This window comes from Rhinoderma darwinii, chromosome 3 (genome assembly GCF_050947455.1).
Source record: "Rhinoderma darwinii isolate aRhiDar2 chromosome 3, aRhiDar2.hap1, whole genome shotgun sequence".
In the NCBI taxonomy this organism is placed as follows: Eukaryota; Metazoa; Chordata; class Amphibia; order Anura; family Rhinodermatidae; genus Rhinoderma; species Rhinoderma darwinii.
The window spans coordinates 105,384,454-105,408,637 of NC_134689.1; positions in this window are offsets into that span (position 1 = coordinate 105,384,454).

A 24,184-nucleotide genomic window follows, 5' to 3' on the forward strand; every position below is an offset into this window, starting at 1 on the left:
TTACCTACTATAAATTTGATCAATAAGATATGGTGGAAAGAGAGAGACATTCAACTCATACAAGAGACCACACAGTATACGGCCATATGGTACACCCCATGACTTTCTAATTTATACAAGCTTGAGGGTTTGAACAACTGGAAACGAGCAGGCCTTACTTGAGTGACACAGCTGGTCAGTGACGGCACATTACGCTCCTTTGGACAACTCCGAGGCTCTTATGTGCTCCCTTCCTCTGATTTTTTTTAAGTACCGTATTTTTCTGACCATAAGACGCACCCAGGTTTTAGACAACAGAAAATAGGAAAAAAATTATTTGTTAAAAAATAATATATTCTGTTTCACCACATTCTGAGAGCCCAACATTTTTTATATATTGTTTTTTTGATTTAGCGGTGTGAGGGTTTATTTTGTTCGGGACAAAATAATTTTATTATTTACATTGTGCTTGGGGAAAAATGGTAAAAGTTTTTTTTTGTTTACACTCTTAAAAATGTGTCTAACATTTTTTTTTTTTTTTACACATTTTATTAGTTCCCCTAGGGGACTTGAACCAGCGGCCACTTGGTTACATGTGAAGTTACTGAAACAGCGTAACTACGCTGTTTGCCTAACTCCCATAGTAGTGAATAGCAGTTACGGAAGCAGCGTAGCATGCGAGCTGCGCTGTTTCCGTAACTACTGTTTAGTTCTACTGTTCAGTTCTATGGGAGTTATGGAAACAGCGCAGCTCCGCGAGTTACGCTGTTTCAGTAACTCCACATGTAATCAAGTGGCCGGGAAAGCAGAGAAAGTTAGAACAGGGTTTAGGGGGCCCCGTTCTAGAGATAGGTGCGGGTCCCAGCGGTGGGACCTGCATCTATCTGACATTTATGACATATCCTGTGGATATGTCATAAATCTCCTTCATAGAAAAACCCCTATAAATGCCACGGTCGCTATTGACCATGGCATTTAACTAGTCAAAGGGGTTTGCCATAAAACACATATCCCCTATCCACAGAATAGGGGCTACATGTGAGATAGCTGGAGGTCCGACCGCTGGGACCCCCAGTAATAAGGAGAACAGGGGAGCGAAGGTCACCCAAAGCGCTACATGAGAAGCCTGGACTTCCGGGTTCTGTGTCCGGCTTATCTGTTCCGCAGCTCCATAGAGATCAATGGAGAGCCGCTCGTGCATGCGCAGAAGAATCCTATTGATCTCTATGAAGCTGCCGAACACAGAACGCGAAGTCACAGCTTCTCGTGCAGCGCTCCTGGTAACTTTCAGTCCCCGTTCTCCTTATCGATCACACATGTATCCCCTATCCTGTGGATAGGGGATGCATGTGTTTTATGGCACAAGCCCTATAAACTGCCAGGAACAGCGAAATTGCTGTTCCTGGCCGTTATAGCAGCGTGTCAGAAGCTGACACCTGCAGTGTATGGAGCGGGCTCAGCGCGTGAGCCCGCTCCATACATCACCCCACTCCATCTCCATGATGTGCCGGCACGTCATAGGTCGGGAAGGGATTAAGTAATGAAGCGGTCATGGGGCCCGGCGATGCCGGGTCCCCTGACTGCCGACTATAAGACGCAGGGACTTTTTAGCAAGACTTATTCTTGCTAAAAACTGTGTCTTATAGTCCGAAAAATACGGTATCTTCAATTGGGACACGCCAATTGGGACACGCCTTTCAGGCAGACTATACTGGAGAAAACAAGTGTATTGTCACGGATAAGGCAATTGTTAGTACTATAGAAAACACCTCAGCGTTTTGCCTAGAATTTACAAAGCACTTCTGCAGCTGATAATGGCTAAATACCCATTACGGAGCAAGGAACGGTGGGAGGCAGAAATAAAGCCATTGGAAGATATACATTGGGAAGAAATATTGGAGAGGGTGCCACAATTATCCCTGAGTGAAGTTCACAGACTGTCCCACTTATATCTAGTACATAAGGTATACAAGCCGCCAACATTTCTGAATGATATCGAACTTAAAACTAACTCGTTGTGAGGATGTTTCTGCGAGCATGCTTCATATGTTTTGGTCCTGTAGGGAGCTGGAGAGTATCTGGGGTGAGGTCATAACCCTTATAAGTGAAATTTTTCATTTAACTGTTGAATTGTGTCCACTTGTTTGTGTGCTGGAATATGTTGGGGATCTGACGACCTATGAGCTTGGTAAGCTGGTAGAGGCCAAAATGTCGTATATGGCGCGTAAACGGATAACTCAACATTGGCTGGACGACCATAGGCCTACTAGACAAGAGTTCATTATTAATATTAACTGGTTGGTAAATCTAGAGAAAGGTGTGTACAAAAAAAGGGGCACACTGGCTAAACTGGAAAAAGTTTGGGGACCGTGGCTTGATACATCCCATTTGTTGTCCGGAGAATTGATGAGATTCCGGCTGGGTCTTATTTAAATAGTTCTTTGATCCATACTTGGATTGCTTAAATGCCTGGAGCTTGGAGGTCGTTAGGTTCTTAGGGGAAGGGAAATATTTTGATCCAGAATGTGGGATAGTTGTGCTTTTGGCAAATATGTATGACTCTAGTGATTATATTAAGGAAGAGGGGATGGTATGTTTCAAGACTTATGTATATATCTATTATATATTCTTGTATGCGCATGTGGATTACTGGATACCTTATATTGAATAGAGTATATGGACTATTTTTTGACTCATTGCATATTGTATTTTCTGTAAACTTTTGTAACAGGACTATGTTTATGGGATTGGAGTTTGGGGTATGTTTTGTACTGTTTGTACTTCAATAAATTTTTATTGTGATTTTGTATTAAAGGAAAAATCATGGTTTTCTGATCACTGGTTTTTAACCCTCATTAGGCCTTATACACATATCAAAGCCTTGTGCACAGAGTTCGTATGAGAGTCCCTATGGTTCTGTATTACAGAGTTATAGGCACTATTTATGCAGCAGTATGGTGCCACAGAATACCCATTTGTAATATAGACATTTGTATGCAGCTTACAGTATTCTGTGGCTGTATATCCATAGTGGGATATGAGTCCTGTATGACATGCAGCATGGACTATGGTCAGTGGTATAAACACTGCTCAGACATTATAAATCATACACAGAATTATACCACATGTATATACCCTACATGCTCTGCTCCAGCAATTCAGACACAATTCAAAAGAGGGAAGATCACGCGAGCGGCGCTGGACCAGAAAAACGACAAGATGCGGGGATCAGTAAGTATTTTTGCTCAAAGCACCCCACTGAATCCCCAATGTACAATAAAAAAATAAAGTGGAGTGCTCCTTTAATCTTTCTCTCTATCTCTCTTTCTTTTTTTCTCCCTCCTTGTAATAGGGAATATTTATTTATCTCTGGGGAGGTAAGAGATAGTGGAGATTATATTATGTAGTGTATTATGTGCTGGGTTAGGCTCCATTTACATCACGTTTTTTGTTTGTGTTTAACGTATGCGCCCGGAAAATCTCCCAATGTATACATAAAACAAAGGCTGTGATGGATGCCTAACAGTGATATCTGTGACCCATAGACTATTATGGCATTCATTTAATGAATATGTCATATTTCACCTATAGGCTACCATGTTAAAAAAAATTATACCACGGTGCATTTTTTTGCGGGATCCCGTTGTATAAAATAACAGTCTACTAGGCTATTCTCTACCTAAAAGAATGGTATACTGATGTATACAATCATAATGAAGGTCAAAAGGATACTCTTTTAACTTTCTAGTCCTATGGATACGTTTAACGTGTATGTTGGGTGGTTTCCTGGCATACATGCCAAATGTAGGAAAAAAACTGTGTGTGTTAGGGTCTGCTCACACTGCGTTTCCTCTGGACAGTTACTTCCAAGGCTACCCCAGAGAAGCCCCAGTGACGTAACTATCCCGGATGGAGTTATGCAGCCAAAAACTCTGCTCTAAAGGTCTTGAAGTGAATGACTGACTCCCAACCCCCTCCCTCCCTTTGTCATGTCCCCTGTCTTCTTCTTCAAAGTGACTATCCCCACTTCTAGGTCTTCAAAACCCAGTGACGCAGCTTTCCTGGGCCGAGATCAAAAGCAGCCACGGACACCCGCGTATTTTGCAGGCTTATTCTTTAAACATAGGACAAAACCTCAGTGTGAAAAGAGTCTTACATAAAGAACTTCTTTGGAGGAGTGATATGTACCTCTTTCCATATAGATTCCTCATCCTGGGACATACTGCATTTACACAAACACTGCAGAGCCTGTAGCCGTATCCCCGAGATCCGACTCAGGGAGTTTAGTAATTATAATTAATCCCTCGTCCCAGACATTACTTTATCTTTTTTATTATATTTCCCTTACATAGTTGTTAATATCAGTCTCATAAAACTGTATTTCAGATGCAGCTGGAGATTGATGAGAACATCAGAGAAGAGCTGAAACAAGGTATGTTCTATATGAGATGTGGTTTTATAGAGTACAAAAATAGGGGAAATGTTACAAAAAGTTCGCTCACCACATATCCACTGCGTTTCCATTGCGTTTCCACTGCGTTTCCATTGTGTTTGAATGATGCAAGTTGGTATAAATGAATCCAAGTACTGCAGGTGCTCGTAGATATTCCCAAACTGGTCCTGTGTCAACAGCAGGTAATCAAGGCAATAGTGGTGTATAGTGTAGGTATATCCAGCACTCAAGATAAAAGTTATAAGGTTTATTAGGTCATGTTTAAAACAAGGAGGTTAAAACAAAAAATCCCGGGACCACGCTTACGCGTTTCAGACCAGTGGGGTCCTTAATCATAGCTTGCTATTTTACAAATGAAATCACATATATATATTTAGTGAGTAGTATTAGTCAGGTGACTGCCTAGGGGTGGGCTTAAAAATGCAACCATTTACTGCATGTAGTTAGATAGGTGAAGCAGACATAATATCGCAGTTGTAATATAATAGTTTACAAGGTTATTACAACGGGGTGTAATAACCCCTTATAGCAATGAGTATGGACAAATAGTATCTATCATTAACCCCTTCGCGCTCAGGTCAGTACTATTACGTCGCGCTAAGTACATCGTTCGCGCTCAGGTCAGTAATAGTACTGACCTGAGTAAACACGGCGCCATTTAATCCCGGCACGTGCTTGAGCTGTGATAACTGCTGTTTCTGACAGCACGCTATCACAGCTTAGTGTGCAGGGACCGATCGCGGTGGTCCCCGCCGATTAACCCCTTAGAAGCCGCGTTCAATAGCGATCGCGGCTTCTTAGGGATTAAGCTGCCATCGCCGGCCTGCTACACGATAGCGGGCCGTGATGGCTACTATGGCAACCAGAATCCTAACAATGGACTCTGGCTACGCCATCGACGGAAGCCTAGTGGGTCCCGACAAAATCAGGACCCACTATGCTTGCTGTCAGCGAACAGCTGACAGCTCTAATACACTGCACTACGTATGTAGTGCAGTGTATTAGAATAGAGATCAGAGCCTCCTGCCCTCATGTCCCCTAGTGGGACAAAGTAAAAAAAGTGTAAAAAAGTAAAAAAAAGTTGTGTAAAAATAAGAAAATAAAAGATTTAAAAGTAATAAAAGTAAAAGTCCCCCTTTTTCCCTTATCAGTTCTTTATTATTAATAAAAATATATAAATAAACAAATAAACTATACATAATTGGTATCCCCGCGTCCGTAACGGCCTGAACTACAAAACCATGTCGTTATTTATCCCGCGCGGTGAACGCCGTAAGAGAAAATAATAATAAACCGTACCACAATCACAATTGTTTGGTCACTTCACCTTACAAAAAATGGAATAAAAAGAGATCAAAAAGTCGCATGTACCTAAAAATGGTCCTGATCGAAACTACAGTTCGTTACGCAAAAAATAAGTCCTCGCACGACTTTCCTGATGGAAAAATAAAACAGTTCTGGCTCTTAGAATATGGCAACACAAAAAAAAATTATATTTTACAAAATGTATTTTATTGTGCAAACGCCATAAGACATAAAAAAAAACTATAAACATCTGGTATCGCCGTAATCGTATCGCCCCGCAGAATAAAGTGAATATGTCATTTATAGCGCACGGTGAACGCTGTAAAAAAAAAAATAATAAAAAATAATAGTAAAATTGCTGTTTTTTTAGTCACCACGCCACCTAAAAATAGAATAAAAACTGATCAAAAAGCCGCATGCACCCCAAGAAAACTACAATGCATTCCTCAAGGTCTCTAGTTTCCAAAAAGGGGTCACTTTTGGGGGGTTTCCACTGTTTTAGCACCACAAGACCTCTTCAAACCGGACATGGTGCCTAATAAATTAAATTAAATTAATTAAATGTCACCTCTACTTTGCTCTAAATTCCTGTGAAACACCTAAAGGGTTAATAAACTTTTTAAATGCTGTTGTGAATACTTTGAGGGGTCTAGTTTCTGAAATGGGGTGTTTGATAGGGGTGTCTAATATATAGGCCCCTCAAAGCAACTTCAGAACTGAGCTGGAAACTAAAAAAATAAAATAAAAATGAGGCAATACTTCGCTTCTTACAATATACTCATAATGAGCCGTGCCCACCCCGAGATGGCCCCAGTTTTGACCGTTTGTATAAATGAAGACCCCTATTAGACCGTTTCAGTGCCTGGTTTTCCCAAGCATTCACCCCCGAGAATTGTATTTCTATAGATGAATCCCTGGTACATTTGAAAGGGAGGGTTCAATTCCGCCAGTACCTGCCGGGTAAGAGGGCAAGGTATGGCATGAAGATGTATAAGCTGTGCGAGAGTGCATCAGGGTATACCTACAAATTTAGGATATATAAAGGGAAGGACACCAGTACTCAGCCCCCAGAATGCCCCCCCTTACTGGGAGTTAATACAAAAATTGTGTGGGATTTGGTGCACCCACTGCTGGACTAGGGTTACCACCTCTACCTGGATAATTTTTATACCAGCGTCCCACTCTTCAACTGCCTCGCTTCCAGAAGTCCTGCGGCATGCGGCACTGCTAGAAGAAACCTGAGAGGCCTCCCTAAGACTCTGCTTGGGCAAACACTCAGAAGGGGTGAGAGCAGGGCACAATCTAGCAGCAACATATTGTGTGTCAAGTACAAGACCAGGGAGATGCCACACCAGTACCCATGTACCTGTACGAGGTACCAGTACAGGGACCCCCAAACTAGACTGCATCCTGGACTACAATAGGTACATGGGAGGGGTGGACTTGTCAGATCAAGTCCTGAAGCCTTACAGTACTTCTGGAAGCGGGGCCACAGGCATCGTACCAGGGCAACACTTTTTAGGAGAAGTTCCCCAAACTGGCAAGAATGGAAAAAGTCAAAAGAGGTGATGAGTCTGCTATAAGAGGGGGATAAGGAAGGACACATTATATCAATGTGACGCGTGTCCCGAAAAACCAGAGCTCTGTATGAAAGAGTGTTTTAAAATTTATCATCCATCCCTTTATTTTTAATTTACCCCAGTTTTACTCGCTCTGATCCACTTCGCACAGCTTACCCCTCCTCATCTTTCCCCTCTGAGCCCTGCTGTGTGCCCAGGCAGCTGATAACAGCCACATGTAGGGTATTGCCGTACCCGGGAGAGCCAACATTACAGTTTATGAGGTGTATATCTCCGGTGGCGCATGCTGGGCACAATATATCGGACACTGAATTGGCATATATGTATAGAAAATTGAAAATTTCACTCTGCACCAACTGCTGCACATTATCTTTTACACAATACCTGTGGGGTCAAAATGCTCACTACACCTCTAGATGAATGCCTTAAGGGGTGTAGATTTTAAAACAGGGTCACTTCTTGGGGGTTTCAACTGTACTGGTACCTTAGGGGCTTCTGCGTACAAGACTTAGCACCAGAAAAGCTCCAGTAGGCCAAATGGTGGTCCTTTCCTTCTGAGCCCTGCCGTGTGCCCAGGCAGCTAATAACAGCCACATGTAGGGTATTGCCGTACCCGGGAGAGCCCACATTACAGTTTATGGGGTGTATGTCTCCGGTGGCACATGCTGGGCACAATATATCGGACACTGACATGGCATATATATAGAAAATTGCAAATCTCACTCTGCACCATCTGCTGCGCATTATCTTTTACACAATACCTGTGGGGTCAAAATGCTCACTACACCTCTAGATGAATTCCTTAAGGGGTGTCGTTTTTAAAACGGGGTCACTTCTCTGGGGTTTCAACTGTACTGATACCTCAGGGGCTTCTGCACACACGACTTAGCACCAGAAAATTCCCAGTAGGCCACATGGTGGTCCTTTCCTTCTGAGCCCTCCCATGGGCCCAAACGGCAGTTTATCACCACAAATAGGGTATTGCCACACTCAGGACAAATTGGGCAACAAAATGCGGTATTTTATTCCTTGTGAAAATAAGAAATTTTGAGCCAAAACTACCTCTTATTGGAAAAAAATTTTTTTTTTTAAATTCACAGCCCAATTCGAATAAATTTTGTGAAAAAACTGTGGGGTCTAAATGGTCACAACACCCATAAATAAATTCTTTGAGGGGTGTAGTTTCCAAAATGGGGTGACTTCTGGTGGGTTTTCATTGCTTTGATACCTTTGGGGCTCTGCAAATGCGACATGGCACCCGAAAACCAATCCAGCAAAATCTGGGCTCCAAAGAACACATAGCGCTCCTTTCCTTCTGAGGCCTCCCATGGGCCCAAACGGCAGTTTATCACCACAAATGGGGTATTTCCGCACTCAGAACAAATTGGGCAACAAATTGGGGTATTTTATTCCTTGTATAAATAAGAAATTTTGAGCCAAAACTACCTCTTATTGGAAAAAATTTCATTTTTTTGAATTCACAGCCCAATTCAAATAAATTCTGTGAAAAAACTGTGGAGTCTAAATGGTCACAACACCCATAAATGAATTCCTTGAGGGGTGTAGTTTCCAAAATGGGGTCACTTCTGGTTGGTTTCCATTGCTTTGATACCTTTGGGGCTCTGCAAATGCGACATGGCACCCGAAAACCAATCCAGCAAAATCTGGGCTCCAAAGAACACATAGCGCTCCTTTCCTTCTAATACCTCCCATGGGCCCAAACGGCAGTTTATGGCCACAAATAGGGTATTGCCGCACTCAGGACAAATTTGGCAACAAAATGGGGTATTTTATTCGTTGTGAAAATAAGACATTTTGAGCCAAAACTACATCTTATTGGAAAAAGTTTTTTTTTTTAAATTCACAGCCCAATTCAAATAAGTTCTGTGAAAAAACTGTGGGGTCTAAATGGTCACAACACCCATAAATAAATTCCTTGAGGGGTTTTGTTTCCAAAATGGGGTCACTTTTGGTGGGTTTCCATTGCTTTGATACCTCTGAGGCTCTGCAAATGCGACATGGCACCCGAAAACCAATCCAGCAAAATCTGGACTCCTAAGAACACATAGCGCTCCTTTCCTTCTGAGGCCTCCCATGGGCCCAAACAGCAGTTTATCACCACAAATGGGGTATTGCCGCACTCAGGACAAATTGGGCAACAAAATGGGGTATTTTTTTCCCTGTGAAAATAAGAAATTTTGATAAAAAATGACATCTTATTGGAAAAATTGTCATTCTTTTAATTTCACAGCCCAATTCAAATACGCGCTGTGAAAAAACTACGGGGTCAAAATGGTAACAATAACCATAAATTAATTCCTTGAGGGGTGCAGTTTCCAAAATGGGGTCAGTTTTGGGGGATTCCTACTGTTTGGCACCTCAACACCTCTCCAAACCTGGCATGCTGCCTAAAATATATGCTAATAAAAAAGCACCACCAAAATGCACTAGGTGCTTCTTTGCTTCTGGGGCTTGTGTTTTAGTCCACGAGCGCACTAGAGCCACATGTGGGACATTTCTAAAAACTGAAGAATCTGGACAATACATATTTAGTTGTGTTTCTCTGGTAAAACCTTCTTTGTTACAGAAAAAAAATAGAATAAAATTGAAATTCAGAAAGAAAAATGAAATTTGCAAATTTCACCTCCACTTTGCTTTAATTCCTGTGAAATGCCTGAAGGGTTAAAAAACTTTCTAAATGCTGTTTTGAATACTTTGAGGGGTCTAGTTTTTAAAATGGGGTGCTTTATGGGGGTTTCTAATACATAGGCCCCTCAAAGCCTCTTCAGAACTGAACAGGTACCTTAAAAAAAAGGTTTTTGAAATTTTCTTAAAAATATGAGAAATTGCTGTTTATGTTCTAAGCCTTGTAACGTCCAAGAAAAATAAAAGAATGTTCAAAAAACGATGCCAATCTAAAGTAGACATATGGGAAATGTGAACTAGTAACTATTTTGGGTGGTATAACCGTCTGTTTTTCAAGCAGATGCATTTAAATTCTGAAAAATGCTATTTTTTCTAAATTTTCTCTAAATTTTGCAATTTTTCTCAAATAAAGACTGAATATATCGACCAAATTTTACCACGAACATGAAGCCCAAAGTGTCACGAGAAAACAATCTCGGAATCGCTTGGATAGGTTTAAGCATTCCGACGTTATTACCACATAAAGTGAAATATGTCAGATTTGAAAAATGGGCTCTGAGCCTTAAGGCCCAAACTAGGCTGCGTCCTTAAGGGGTTAAACGTTACTTACCCATTCTAGATAAAGATCATAGTTTAAAGAAAATACTAAAAACAGGTTGTAATTTTGTAGCAAAAAATTCAACTACAATAGGAAATCGCATTTCACCAACCATTTTTCCGAAAAAAACTATTAATCAAAGTACATGGTTAAAATATACCGGTTCATACAAATGTGGTGGCACTAGATGCACTACATGTAAACTAATGACAATCACCGGTACTCTAGTTTCCTCATCCAATAATGCCTCTTTTCCAATAAAGTCTTTAATCAATTGCAACACTACTCACGTAGTATATGTCATACTCTGTGATAAATGTAACATACAATATGTAGGGTGTACAATTAGACTTCTCAAGAAAAGGATAGCGGAACACTTAGAAGACATAAGAAATCTCGACAAAACTAATATCTCAGGAGCAGCAAAACATTTTAAAGTAATGCATCATGGAAATACCAGTACATTGAAAGTCTGCGGTTTAGAGAGAGTATTTTGTCCGAAAAGAGGAGGAGACTAGAGAAAACTCCTACTTAACAGAGAGGCATTATGGATCTTAAAATTAGATACCCGCTTTCCAGTGAGTATGAACTATAGAAACGATTTGATGTACATCTATTAATTAAATTTCAGCATTCCATCCTAAATAATCCCTAATCCATACATCACAATATTTAAACATACAAATTTTGATAATATACATCAGATGGAAATAAAAAGAGTTATTCTACATTTATCAATCCAATCTCGGATTTTGTCTTAGATCAATTTCAATATATACTCATTATACACTCTTTTCACACTTTGAATAAAATTACAAGTAGAATGAAGAACCTAAACATAACTACATATTAAATTATACTCATATGTAGTTCAATCATATGTATTTCACCTTTTGTATGTCTGTTGGGGAGTTTTTCGTCAGCGCGAGCCGTTTGTGCTGCCTGGTATGGACACACGACATTCAGATCTGATAAATCAAAAACCTATTGATCTATTAATACATGATCATGATCTATTAATACATTTAATATAATGTGATATATTATATAAGATAAAAAAATTCTATCAATAAAAATATCACAACTGGAAGTACATCGATTGAATTAATGTCTAATACCAGCATATTTTTCCATTATGTATTTAATTATAACATTTGAATCAGATAAATCAATGAGAACAATACATCAATATATTATTTAAAGAGGCTCTGTCACCAGATTTTGCAACCCCTATCTGCTATTGCAGCAGATAGGCGCTGCAATGTAGATTACAGTAACGTTTTTATTTTTAAAAAACGAGAATTTTTGGCCAAGTTATGACCATTTTTGTATTTATGCAAATGAGGTTTGCAAAAGTACAACTGGGCGTGTTTAAAAGTAAAAGTACAACTTTGCGTGTATTATGTGCGTACATCGGGGCGTTTTTACTACTTTTACTAGCTGGGCGTTCTGACGAGAAGTATCATCCACTTCTCTTCAGAATGCCCAGCTTCTGGCAGTGCAGACACAGCCGTGTTCTCGAGAGATCACGCTGTGTCGTCACTCACAGGTCCTGCATCGTGTCAGACGAGCGAGGACACATCGGCACCAGAGGCTAAAGTTGATTCTGCAGCAGCATCAGCGTTTGCAGGTAAGTAGCTACATCGACTTACCTGCAAATGCCGATGCTGCTGCAGAATCAAATGTAGCCTCTGGTGCCGATGTGTCCTCGTTCGTCTGACACGATGCAGGACCTGTGAGTGACGACACAGCGTGATCTCTCGAGAACACGGCTGTGTCTGCACTGCCAGAAACTGGGCGTTCTGAAGAGAAGTGGATGATACCTCTATACACAACGCCCAGCTAGTAAAAGTAGTAAAAACGCCCCGATGTACGCACATAATACACGCCCAGTTGTACTTTTGCAAACCTAATTTGCATAAATACAAAAATGGTCATAACTTGGCCAAAAATGCTCGTTTTTAAAAAATAAAAACGTTACTGTAATCTACATTGCAGCGCCTATCTGCTGCAATAGCAGATAGGGGTTGCAAAATCTGGTGACAGAGCCTCTTTAAGATAAAGTAATCCTATTAATTAAACACACAATAACTAAAAACACATCCACTGAACCAATGTTTATTACTAATATACTTCTCTATTAGGCAGCTTATTATAACAACGTAAGCTTCATTCAAGGGAAAGCTGTTCTTCAGCACTAGACAATACTTTTGGATTATCATTTAGAGTGGAGCTGTTCTTCAGCACCATGGACAAAATACAAATCAGGGAATCTTACTATTTATACATAAAAACTTCACAAATCATTAGATAAAATGAATAGTTTAAAATATATACTTGACACATTCTAAAACAGACTATTTAATATACATTTTTCAAAGAAATAAACTATCTTTTTTCATTAAAATACACGCGCAGCACACCAGCTGTCTTTTCTGAATCAAGTCTGACTACACAACACACCTGAACATTAACTAATTAGTCTATATGTTTTGTTCCTGCCAATATACTGAATATTCCTTTGGTTTAAATTAAAAGATTTCTATTATTTTATATTTGATAACTGGAATGTCAATTTTGTACCACCCCGGTGTAATAACCCTGTAAACTATTATATTACAACTGCGATATTATGTCTGCATCACCTATCTAACTACATGCAGTAAATGGTTAAATTTTTAAGCCCACCCCTAGGAAGTCACCTGACTAATGCTACTCACTATATATATATATATATGTGATTTCATTTGTAAAATAGCAAGCTATGATTAAGGACCCCACTGGTCTGAAACGCGTAAGCGTGGTCCCGGGATTTTTTGTTTTAACCTCCTTGTTTTAAACATGACCTAATAAACCTTATAACTTTTATCTTGAGTGCTGGATATACCTACACTATACACCACTATTGCCGTGGTTTTATAGAGCCATATTTATTGTCAGTGGCATTAATAACCTGACCAATATGACACCAGTACATCTACTAACCAATAAAAATTATATATATATATATATATATATATATATATATATATATATATATATATATACTGTATATTTTTATAAATCATATACCTCATCTATAGTATATTTAAATGCACAATCAGGAAAATCTGTAGTAATGATCTATTAATCCCTTAATGACCAAAAGGCGTATTGGCAGTTAAAGGGTCAATATGGGGCATGGAGCTCAAGACATTACATTAATAATTATTTATTACGCTCACAAGCTTCTCTGCTCATATCCAGGATGCACTTCATATTTATGTAACCTATATAAGAAAATCTTTCTATGTATCATATGTATATGTCATACATTATTTCTATGTTTTATTTTAGCCAACGCTGAACTAATATCTGAATATACCAGACCCTCCCCCGGTACTCCAGTAGTCAGTTCACCTGAGGACTGGTGAAGATGAAGTATCAAAAGCACAACAGGAGTACTGAGGAGACATTACATTACATTACGTTTTAAACATCACAACAACAAACTTTACCATCTTTCAAATACAAATTTTAATAACTAATGTCAGTGAGAAAATGATATCATTTGTTTTTTAACCTTCATAGTTAATTGTCATTAAAGGGGTTTTCCCATGAAGGACATTTATGACCAATCCACAGGATATGTCATAAATGCCTGATAGATGCAGGTTCCACCTCTGGGACTCGCACCTATCTCTAGAATGGGGCCCCCTAATCCCCGTTCTAGCTTTTTGTGCTCACGCTGACTCCCGGACACTTCCTGATTGGATATGTCACAAATGTCCTTCATGGGAAAACCCCTTTAAATATACTGCAGTGTATTACAAGTGCCGTCTGACTAATATCTCAGAAGCTTTGCATCTGCAGTATTCATAAGCCTTGAGTTTTATTTTATTTACATGATTATGGGGGTATTCTTCTGGCTTGAGCGGTATTGCAGACACCTGGGCATAAGAAACCTCAGTCAGAAAAGGACTCATTGACTTTGATGGAAGAAGGTTGTGGGCATTCTTTATGATATACAGAGCTCACTGTTCAGGAAAGAGGAGGAGGGAAGAGGTAGCTGAAATGTCCCTGTTGTCCAAGATGTGGTTATATGTTATTTGCCTCCAGCTTTATAATATAGGGGGTACTTCTATACCTTTGATTGTAATCCTGAAAGGCAGCAAGGAGAGAATAGGAGCCTGCCTGAGATAAGACAATGGTGTCGATACCCGATATGGACTTAGATTAACCCCTTCGCGCTCCGTGTCATACTATTCCGTCATGGTAACAAAAGCGTTTGCGCTCCATGACGGAATAGTACGTCACAGGAGGAACGGCCATTTTGGCCGTCTTCCCGACACATAAAGGAGCTGTGACAGCAGTTGCCGCAGCTCCTATAGCGGGGACCAATCACTGTGTCCCCGCTGATTAACCTCTTAAAAGCCACGTTCAATAGCAATCGTGGCTTCTCAAGGCTTAAACCACCATCGACGGCCCGCTACATGATAGCGGGCAGCGATGGTTGCTATGGCAACCGGACACCTAACAATGGCGTCCGGCTATGCCATCTACGGAAGCCTAGTGTGTCCTGACAAAATAAGGACCCACTATGCTTGCTGTCAGTGAGTAGCTGACAGCTCTAATTCACTCCACAACGCATGTAGTGCAGTGTATTAGAATTGTGATCAGGGCCTCCTGCCCTCAAGTACACTAGTGGGACAAAGTAATAAAGTAATAAAAAGTAAAAAAAAGTTGTGTAAAAATAAGAAAATAAAAGTTTTAAAAGTAGTAAAAGTAAAAATCCCCCTTTTCCCTTATCAGTCTTTTATTATTAATAAAAATAAATAAATAAACAAATAAACTACACATTATTGGCATTGCCGCGTCCGTAACGGCCTGAACTACAAAAGTAATTTGTTATTTATCCCGCGCGGTGAACGCCATAAAAGAAAATAATTATAAACCATACCAGAATCACAATTGTTTGGTCAATTCACCTCCCAAAAAATAGAATAAAAAGAGATCAAAAAGTTGCATGTACCTAAAAATGGTCCTGATCGAAACTATAGTTCGTTATGCAAAAAACAAGTCCTCACACCGATTTCTTGATGGAAAAATAAAAACGTTCTGGCTCTTAGAATAAGGTAACACAAAAGTAAATGATTTTTTACAAAAAGTACTGTATTGGGCAAACGCCATAAGACATAAAAAAAAACTATAAACATATGGTATCGCCGTAATCGTATCGCCCCGCAGAATAAAGTGAATATGTAATTTATAGCGCACGGTGAACGCTGTAAAAAATAAAAAATAGAATAAATAGCAATAGTAGAATTGCTTTTTTTTTTAGTCACCACGCCTCTTAAAAATAGAATAAAAACTGATCAAAAATTTGCATGCACCCCATGAAAACTACAATGAATTCCTCAAGGGGTTTAGTTTCCAAATAGTGTCACTTTTGGGGGGTTTCCACTGTTTTGGCACCACAAGACCTCTTCAAACCGGACATGGTGCCTAATAAAAAAGGAGGCCACAAAATCCACTAGGTGCTCTAGGCCGGTGTTTCAGTCCATTACCGCACTAGGGCCACATGTGGGATATTTCTCAAAACTGCAGAATCTGGGCAATAAGTATTAAGATGCGTTTCTCTGGTAAAACCTTCTGTTTTACAGAAAAAAATTGAATAAAAAGGATTTTCTGACAAAAAAAATAATTATGTAAATTTCACCTCTACTTTGCTCTAAATTTCTGTGAAACACCTAAAGGGTTAATAAACTTTCTAAATGCTGTTGTGAATACTTTGAGGGGTCTAGTTTCTAAAATGGTGTGTTTGAGAGGGGTTTCTAATATATAGGCTCCTCAAAGCAACTTCATAACTGAACTGGAACCTAAAAAAAAATAAAAATGAGGCAATACTTTGTTTCTTACATTATACTGATAATGAGCAGTGCCCACCCCGAGATGACCCCATTTTTAACCGTTTGTATAAACGGAGACCCCTATTAGACCGTTTCAGTGACCGGTTTTCCCAAGCGTACATCCTCGAGAAGTGTATTTCTGTTGATGAGTCCCTGGCACATTTTAAAGGGAGGCTTCAATTCCGCCAGTACCTGCCGAGTTAGAGGGCAAGGTATGGCGTGAAGATGTATAAGCTGTGCGAGAGTGCATCAGGATATACTTATAAATTTAGTATATATGAAGGGAACGACACTAGTATTCAGCCCCCAGAATGCCCTCCCTTACTGGAAGTTAATGCAAAAATTGTGTGGGATTTTGTGCACCCACTGCTGGACCAGGGTTACCACCTCTACCTGGATAATTTTTATACCAGCGTCCCACTCTTCAAGTGCCTCGCTTCCAGAAGTCCTGTGGCATGCGGCACTGCTAGAAGAAATCTGAGAGGCCTCCCTAAGACTCTGCTTGGGCAAACACTCAGAAGGGGTGAGAGCAGGGCACATTCTAGCAGCAACATATTGTGTGTCACGTACAAGAGAGATGTCCTTGTATTGACAATAATACATGGCCACACCAGTACCCATGTACCTGTACGAGTTACCAGTACAGAGACCCCCAAACCAGACTGCATCCTGGACTACAATAGGTACATGGGAGGGCTGGACTTGTCAGATTAAGTCCTGAAGCCCTACAATGCCTTGCGGAAATCGAGGGTGTGGTATAAGAAGCTGGCCGTGCACATCATACAGATGGCATTGTGCAATGCATACGTGCTACAATCGATGTACAGGCCAGAGGGGAACTTTCCTGGAATTTCAAGAGGTGGTTATCAAGAACCTAATCTTTAGGGACCAAGAAGGGGGACACCCAGTACTTCTGAAAGCGAGGCCACACACATTGTACCAGGGCAATACTTTCCAGGAGAAGTTCCCCTGGCAAGAAGGAAAAAAGTCAAAAGAGGTGCAAAGTCTGCTTAAAGAGGGGGATAAGGAAGGACACAATATACCAATGTGACACGTGTCCTGAAACACCAGGGCTCTGTATGAAAGAGTGTTTTAAAATTTATCATACATCCCTTGATTTTTAATCTACTACAGTTTTACTTACCCTGATGCACTCCGCACAGCTTATCCCCCTCATCTTTCCCTTCTGAGCCCTTCTGAGCCCTGCTGTTAACAGCCACATTGAGAGTATTGCCATACCCGGGAGAACCCACATTACAGTTTATGGGGTGTATGTCTCCGGTCAAAATGCACACTACACCTCTAGATGAATGCCTTAAGGGGTGTAGTCTTTAAAACGGGTTCATTTCTCGGGGGTTTCAACTGTGCTGGTACCTCAGGGGCTTCTGCATACATGACTTCGCACCAGAAAATCCCCAGTTGGTCAAATGGTGGTCCTTTCCTTCTGAGCCCTCCCATGGGCCCAAACAGCAGTTTATCACCACAAATGGGGTATTGCCGCACTCAGGACAAATTGGGAAACAAAATGGGGTATTTTATTCCAATAAGAAATTTTGAGCCAAAACGACATCTTATTGGAAAAAATTTAATTTTGTTTAATTCACAGCCCAACGCAAATACATTTTGTGAAAAAACTGTGAGGTCTAAATAGTCACAACACCCCTAAATGAATTCCTTGAGGTGTGTAGTTTCCAAAATGGGGTCACTTCTGATGTGTTTCCATTGCTTTGATACCTCTGGGGCTCTGCAAATGCGACATGGCCACCAATCCAGCAAAATCTGGACTCCACAGAACACATAGCGCTCCGTTCCTTCTGAGCCCTCCCATGGGCCCAAATGGCGGTTTATCACCACAAATTGGGTATTGCCACACTCAGGACAAATTGGGAAACAAAATGGGGTATTTTATTCCATGTGAAAATAAGAAATTATGATGAAAAATGAAATTTTATTGGAAAAAAATGAATTTTTTTAATTTCACAGCCCAATTCAAATACGTGCTGTGTAAAAACTGTGGTGTGAAAATTGTAACAACAACCATAAATGAATTCCTTGAGGGGTGTAGTTTCCAAAATGGGGTCACTATTGGGGGATTCCTACTGTTTTGGCACCTCAACACCTCTTCAAACCTGGCATGCTGCCTAAAATATATTCAAAAAAAAAAAAAGAGGCCCCAAAATGCACTAGGTGCTTCTTTGCTTCTGGGGCTTGTGTTTTAGTCCACGAGCACATTCGAGCCACATGTGGGACATTTATAAAAAATGCAGAATCTGGACAATACATATTTAGTAGTGTTTCTCTGGTAAAACCTTTTCTGTTACAGAAAAAATGTAATAAAATTGAAATTCAAATAACTTTCTAAACGCTGTTTTGAATACTTTGAGGGGTCTAGTTTTTAAAATTAGGTGTTTATGGGAGTTTCTAATACATAGGCCCCTCAAAGCCACTTCAGAACTCAAGAGGTACCTTAAAAAAAAGGCTTTTGAAATTTTCTTAAAAATATGAGAAATTGCTGTTTATGTTCTAAGCCTTGTAACGTCCAAGAAAAATAAAAGGATGTTCAAAAAATGATGCCAATCTAAAGTAGACATATGGAAAATGTGAACTAGTAACTATTTTGGGTGATATAACCATCTGTTTTACAAGCAGATGCATTTAAATTCAGAAAAATTCAATTTTTTCTAAATTTTCTCTAAACTTTGCAATATTTCACAAATAAACACTGAATATAGAGACCAAATTTTACCACGAACATAAAGCCCAATGTCTCACGAGAAAACAATCTCAGAATCGCTTGGATAGGTTTAAGCATTCCGAAGTTATATATGTCAGATTTGAAAAATGGGCTCTGAGCCTTAACCCCTTCCCGCTCCTGGACGTACTATTACGTCATGGCAGCTGTATCGTTCGCGCTCCATGACGGAATAGTACGTCTCGGGAGTAACGGCCGTTTCGGCCGTCCTCCCGACACATACAGGAGCTGTGACAGCTGCTGTCTTGTTCAGCAGCTGTCACAGCTCCTACAGCGGGGACCGATCATTGTGTCCCCGCTGATTAACCCCTTAAGAGCCGCGTTCTATAGAGATCGCAGCTTTTTAGGAGTTAAGCTGCCATCGCCGGCCTGCTACGCGATAGCGGCCGGCGATGGTGACTATGGCAACCGGACACCAAACAATGGCATCCGGCTATGCCATAGACGGAAGCCTAGTGGGTCCTGACAACATCAGGACCCACTATGCTTGCTGTCAGTGAGTAGCTGACAGTTCTAATACACTGCACTACGCATGTAGTGCAGTGTATTAGAATTGCGATCAGGGCCTCCTGCCCTCAAGTCCCCTAGTGGGACAAAGTAATACAGTAAAAAAAAAGTTAAAAGAAGTTGTGTAAAAATAAGAAAATAAAAGTTTTAAAAGTATTAAAAGTAAAAATCCCCCTTTTTCCCTTATCAGTCATTTATTATTAATAAAAATATATAAACAAACAAATAAACTGTACATAATTGGTATCGCCGCGTCCGTAACGGCCTGAACTACAAAATTGTTTCGTTATTTATTCCGCACGGTGAACGCCGTAAAGGAAAATAATAATAAACCGAACCACAATCAAAATTGTTTGGTCACTTCACCTCCCAAAAAATGGAATAAAAAGAGATCAAAAAGTCGCATGTACCGAAAAATGGTACTGATCGAAACTACAGTTCGTTACGCAAAAATTAAGTCCTCGCACGGCTTTATTGATTGAAAAATAAAAACGTTATGGCTCTTAGAATAAGGCAACACAAAAAGTAAATGATTGTTTACAAAACGTATTTTATTGTGCAAACGCCATAAGACATAAAAAAAAACTATAAACATCTGGTATCGACGTAATCGTATCGCCCAGCAGAATAAAGTGAATATGTCATTTATAGCGCACGGTGCACGCTGTAAAAAAAATAGAATAAAAAAACAATAGTAGAATTGCTGTTTATTAGTCACCACGCCACCTAAAAATAGAATAAAAACTGATCAAAAAGCCGCATGCACCCCAAGAAAACTACAATGCATTCCTCAAGGGGTCTAGTTTCCAAATTGGGGTCACTTTTGGGGGGTTCCAAATGTTTTGGCACCACAAGACCTCTTCAAACCGGACATGGTGCCTAATAAAAAAGAGGCCTTAAAATCCACTAGGTGCTCCTTTGCTTCGGAGGCCGGTGCTTCAGTCCATTACCGCACTAGGGCCACATGTGGGATATTTCTCAAAACTGCAGAATCTGGGCAATAAGTATTGAGTTGCGTTTCTGTGATAAATCCTTTTGTGTTATAAAAAAAATGGTATAAAGAGGATTTTCTGACAAAAAAAATATTTAAATTTCACCTCTACTTTGCTCTAAATTTCTGTGAAACACCTAAAGGGTGCATAAACTTTCTAAATGCTGTTGTGAATACTTTGAGGGGTCTAGTTTCTAAAATGGCATATTTGATAGGGGTTTATAATATATGGGCCCCTCAAAGCAACTTCAGAACTGAACTGGAACCTAAAAAAATAAATAAATGAGGCAATACTTCGCTTCTTACATTATACTGATAATGAGCCGTGCCCACCCCGAGATGACCCCAGTTTTGACCGTTTGTATAAACGGAGACCCCTATTAGACCGTTTCAGTGCCCGGTTTTCCCAAGCATTCACCCCCGAGAAGTGTATTTCTATTGATGAGTCCCTGGTACATTTTAAAGGGAGGGTTCAATTCCGCGAGTACCTGCCGGGTAAGAGGGCAAGGTATGGCGTGAAGATGTATAAGGCTGCGAGAGTGCATCCGGGTATACCTATAGGTTTAGGCTATATGAAGGAAAGCACACCCCCAAACCATACTGCATCCTGGACTACAATAGGTACATGGGAGGGGTGGACTTGTCAGATCAAATCCTGAAGCCCTACAGCGCCATGCGGTGTGGTATAAGAAGCTGGCCGGGCATATCATACAGATGGCATTGTACAACACGTACGTGCTACGTCGATGTGCAGGCCAGACGGGAACTTTCCTGGAATTTCAAGAGGTGATTATCAAGAACCTAATCTTTAGGGACCAAGAAGGGGGGGCACCCGGTACTTCTGGAAGCGGGGCCACACGCATCGTACCAAGGCGGCAACACTTTCCAGGAGAAGTTCCCCAAACTGGCAAGAAGGGAAAAAGTCAAAAGAGGTGCAAAGTCTGCTATAAGGGATGACACAATATATCAATGTGACACATGTCCCGAATAACCAGAGCTCTGTATGAAAGTCAGTTTTAAAATTTATCATACATCCCTTGGTTTATAATTTACCTCAATTTTACTTACCCTGATGCACTCCGCACAGCTTATCCCCCCTCGTCTTTTCCCTCTGAGCCCTGTTGTGTGTCCAGGCAGCTGATAACAGCCACATGTAGGGTATTGCCATACCCGGGAGAACCCACATTACAGTTTATGGGGTGTAGGTCTCTGGTCAAAATGCTCACTACACCTCTAGATGAATTCCTTAAGGGTGTAGTTATTAAAACGGGGTCACTTCTTGCGGGTTTTAACTGTACTGGTACCTCAGGTGCTTCTGCATACATGACTTCGCACTAGAAAATCCCCAGTAGGCCAAATGGTGGTCCTTTCCTTCTGAGCCCTCCCATGGGCCCAAACGGCAGTTTATCACAACAAATCGGGTATTGCGGCACTCAGAACAAATTGCGCAACAGAATGGGGTATTTTGTTTCTTGTGAAAATAAGAAATTTTCAGCCAAAACTACATATTATTTGAAAAAAAATATTTTGTTTTCATTCCCAGCCCAATTCAAATAAGTTCTGTGAAAAAACTATGGGGTAAAAATGGTCACAACACCCATAAATGAATTCCTTGAGGGGTGTAGTTTCCAAAATGGGGTCATTTGTGGTTGGTTTCTATTGCTTTGATACCTCTGGTCTCTGCAAATGCGACATGGCACCCGAAAACCAAACCAGCAAAATCTGTACTCCAAAGAACACACAGCGCTCCTTCCCTTCTGAGGCCTCCCATGGGCCCAAACGGCAGTTTATTGCCACAAATGGGGTATTGCTGCACTCAGGAGAAATTGGGCAACAAAATTGAGTATTTTGTTCCCTGTGAAAATAAGAAATTTTGATAAAAAATTACATCTTATTGGAAAAAATTTCATTATTTTAATGTCACAGCCCAATTGAAATAGGTGCTGTGAAAAAACTGTGTGGTCAAAATGCTAACAACAACCATAAGTGAATTCCTTGAGGGGTGTAGTTTCCAAAATGGGGTCACTTTTGGTGGGTTTCCATTGCTTTGATACCTCTGAGGCTCTGCAAATGCGACATGGCACCCGAAAACCAATCCAGCAAAATCTGGACTCCAACAAACATATAGCGCTCCTTTCCTTCTGAGCCCTCCCATGGGCCCAAACGGCAGTTTATCACCACAAATGGGGTATTGCCACACTAAGGACAAATTGGGCAACAAAATGGGGTATTTTTTTCCCTGTGAAAATAATAAATTTTGATCACAAATGACATTTTATTGGAAAAAATGACATTTTTTTCATTTCACAGCCCAATTCAAATACGTGCTGTGAAAAAACTGTGCGGTCAAAATGGTAACAACAACCATAAATGAATTCCTTGAGGGGTGTAGTTTCCAAAATGGGGTCACTATTGGGGTATTCCTACTGTTTTGGCACCTCAACACCTCTTCAAACCTGGCATGCTGCCTAAAATATATTCTAATAAAAAAGAGGACTTAAAATGCACTAGGTGCTTCTTTGCTTCTAGGGCTTGTGTTTTAGTCCACGAGCGCAGTAGGGCCACATGTGGGACATTTCTAAAAACTGCAGAATCTGGTCAATACATATTTAGTAGTGTTTCTCTGGTAAAAACTTCTGTGTTACAGAAAAAAAATGAATAAAATTGAAATTCAGCAAGAAAAATTAAATTTGCAAATTTCACCTCCACTTTGCTTTAATTCCTGTGAAATGCCTGAAGGGTTAAAAAAAACTTTCTAAATGCTGTTTTGAATACTTTGAGGGGTCTAGTTTTTAAAATGGGGTGTTTTATCAGGGTTTCTAATACACAGGCCCCACAAAGCCACTTCAGAACTCAAGAGGTACCTTAACAGGTTCCCGACCGCTGGCCGTAAATATACGGCCAGCGGTCAGGGTCTCTAAAGTCCGGCGTATAGTATATTTATACGGCCGCACTTCAGAGACTGTGCACGCGCGATCGCGTGCACACAGCTCTATGCCCTGGCTGTTGCTAACAGCCATGGGCACTGGGCAGAATGTCAGGGGTCAATCTTTTGGCCCCTGAACATGTGATCGCTGTGACAACCAATCACAGCGATCACATGCATTTCTGCTTAGAAAACAGTGTGCACGCGATCGCGTGCACACAGCCCTGTGCCCTCGCTGTTACCAACAGCTCTGGGCACTGGGCAGAGTATCAGGGACCAATCTGATGGTCCCTGAACATGTGGTCGCTGTGACAACCAATCACAGCGATCACATGCATTTCTGCTTATAAAACAGTGTGCACGCGATCGCGTGCACACAGCCCTGTGCCCGCGATCGCGTGCACACAGCCCTGTGCCCTCGCTGTTACCAACAGCTCTGGGCACTGGGCAGAGTATCAGGGACCAATCTGATGGTCCCTGAACATGTGGTCGCTGTGAAAATCACAGCGACCACATTTGTTTTATTTTGAGTTTTCTGGCAGTAAATCTCCTGCCTCTT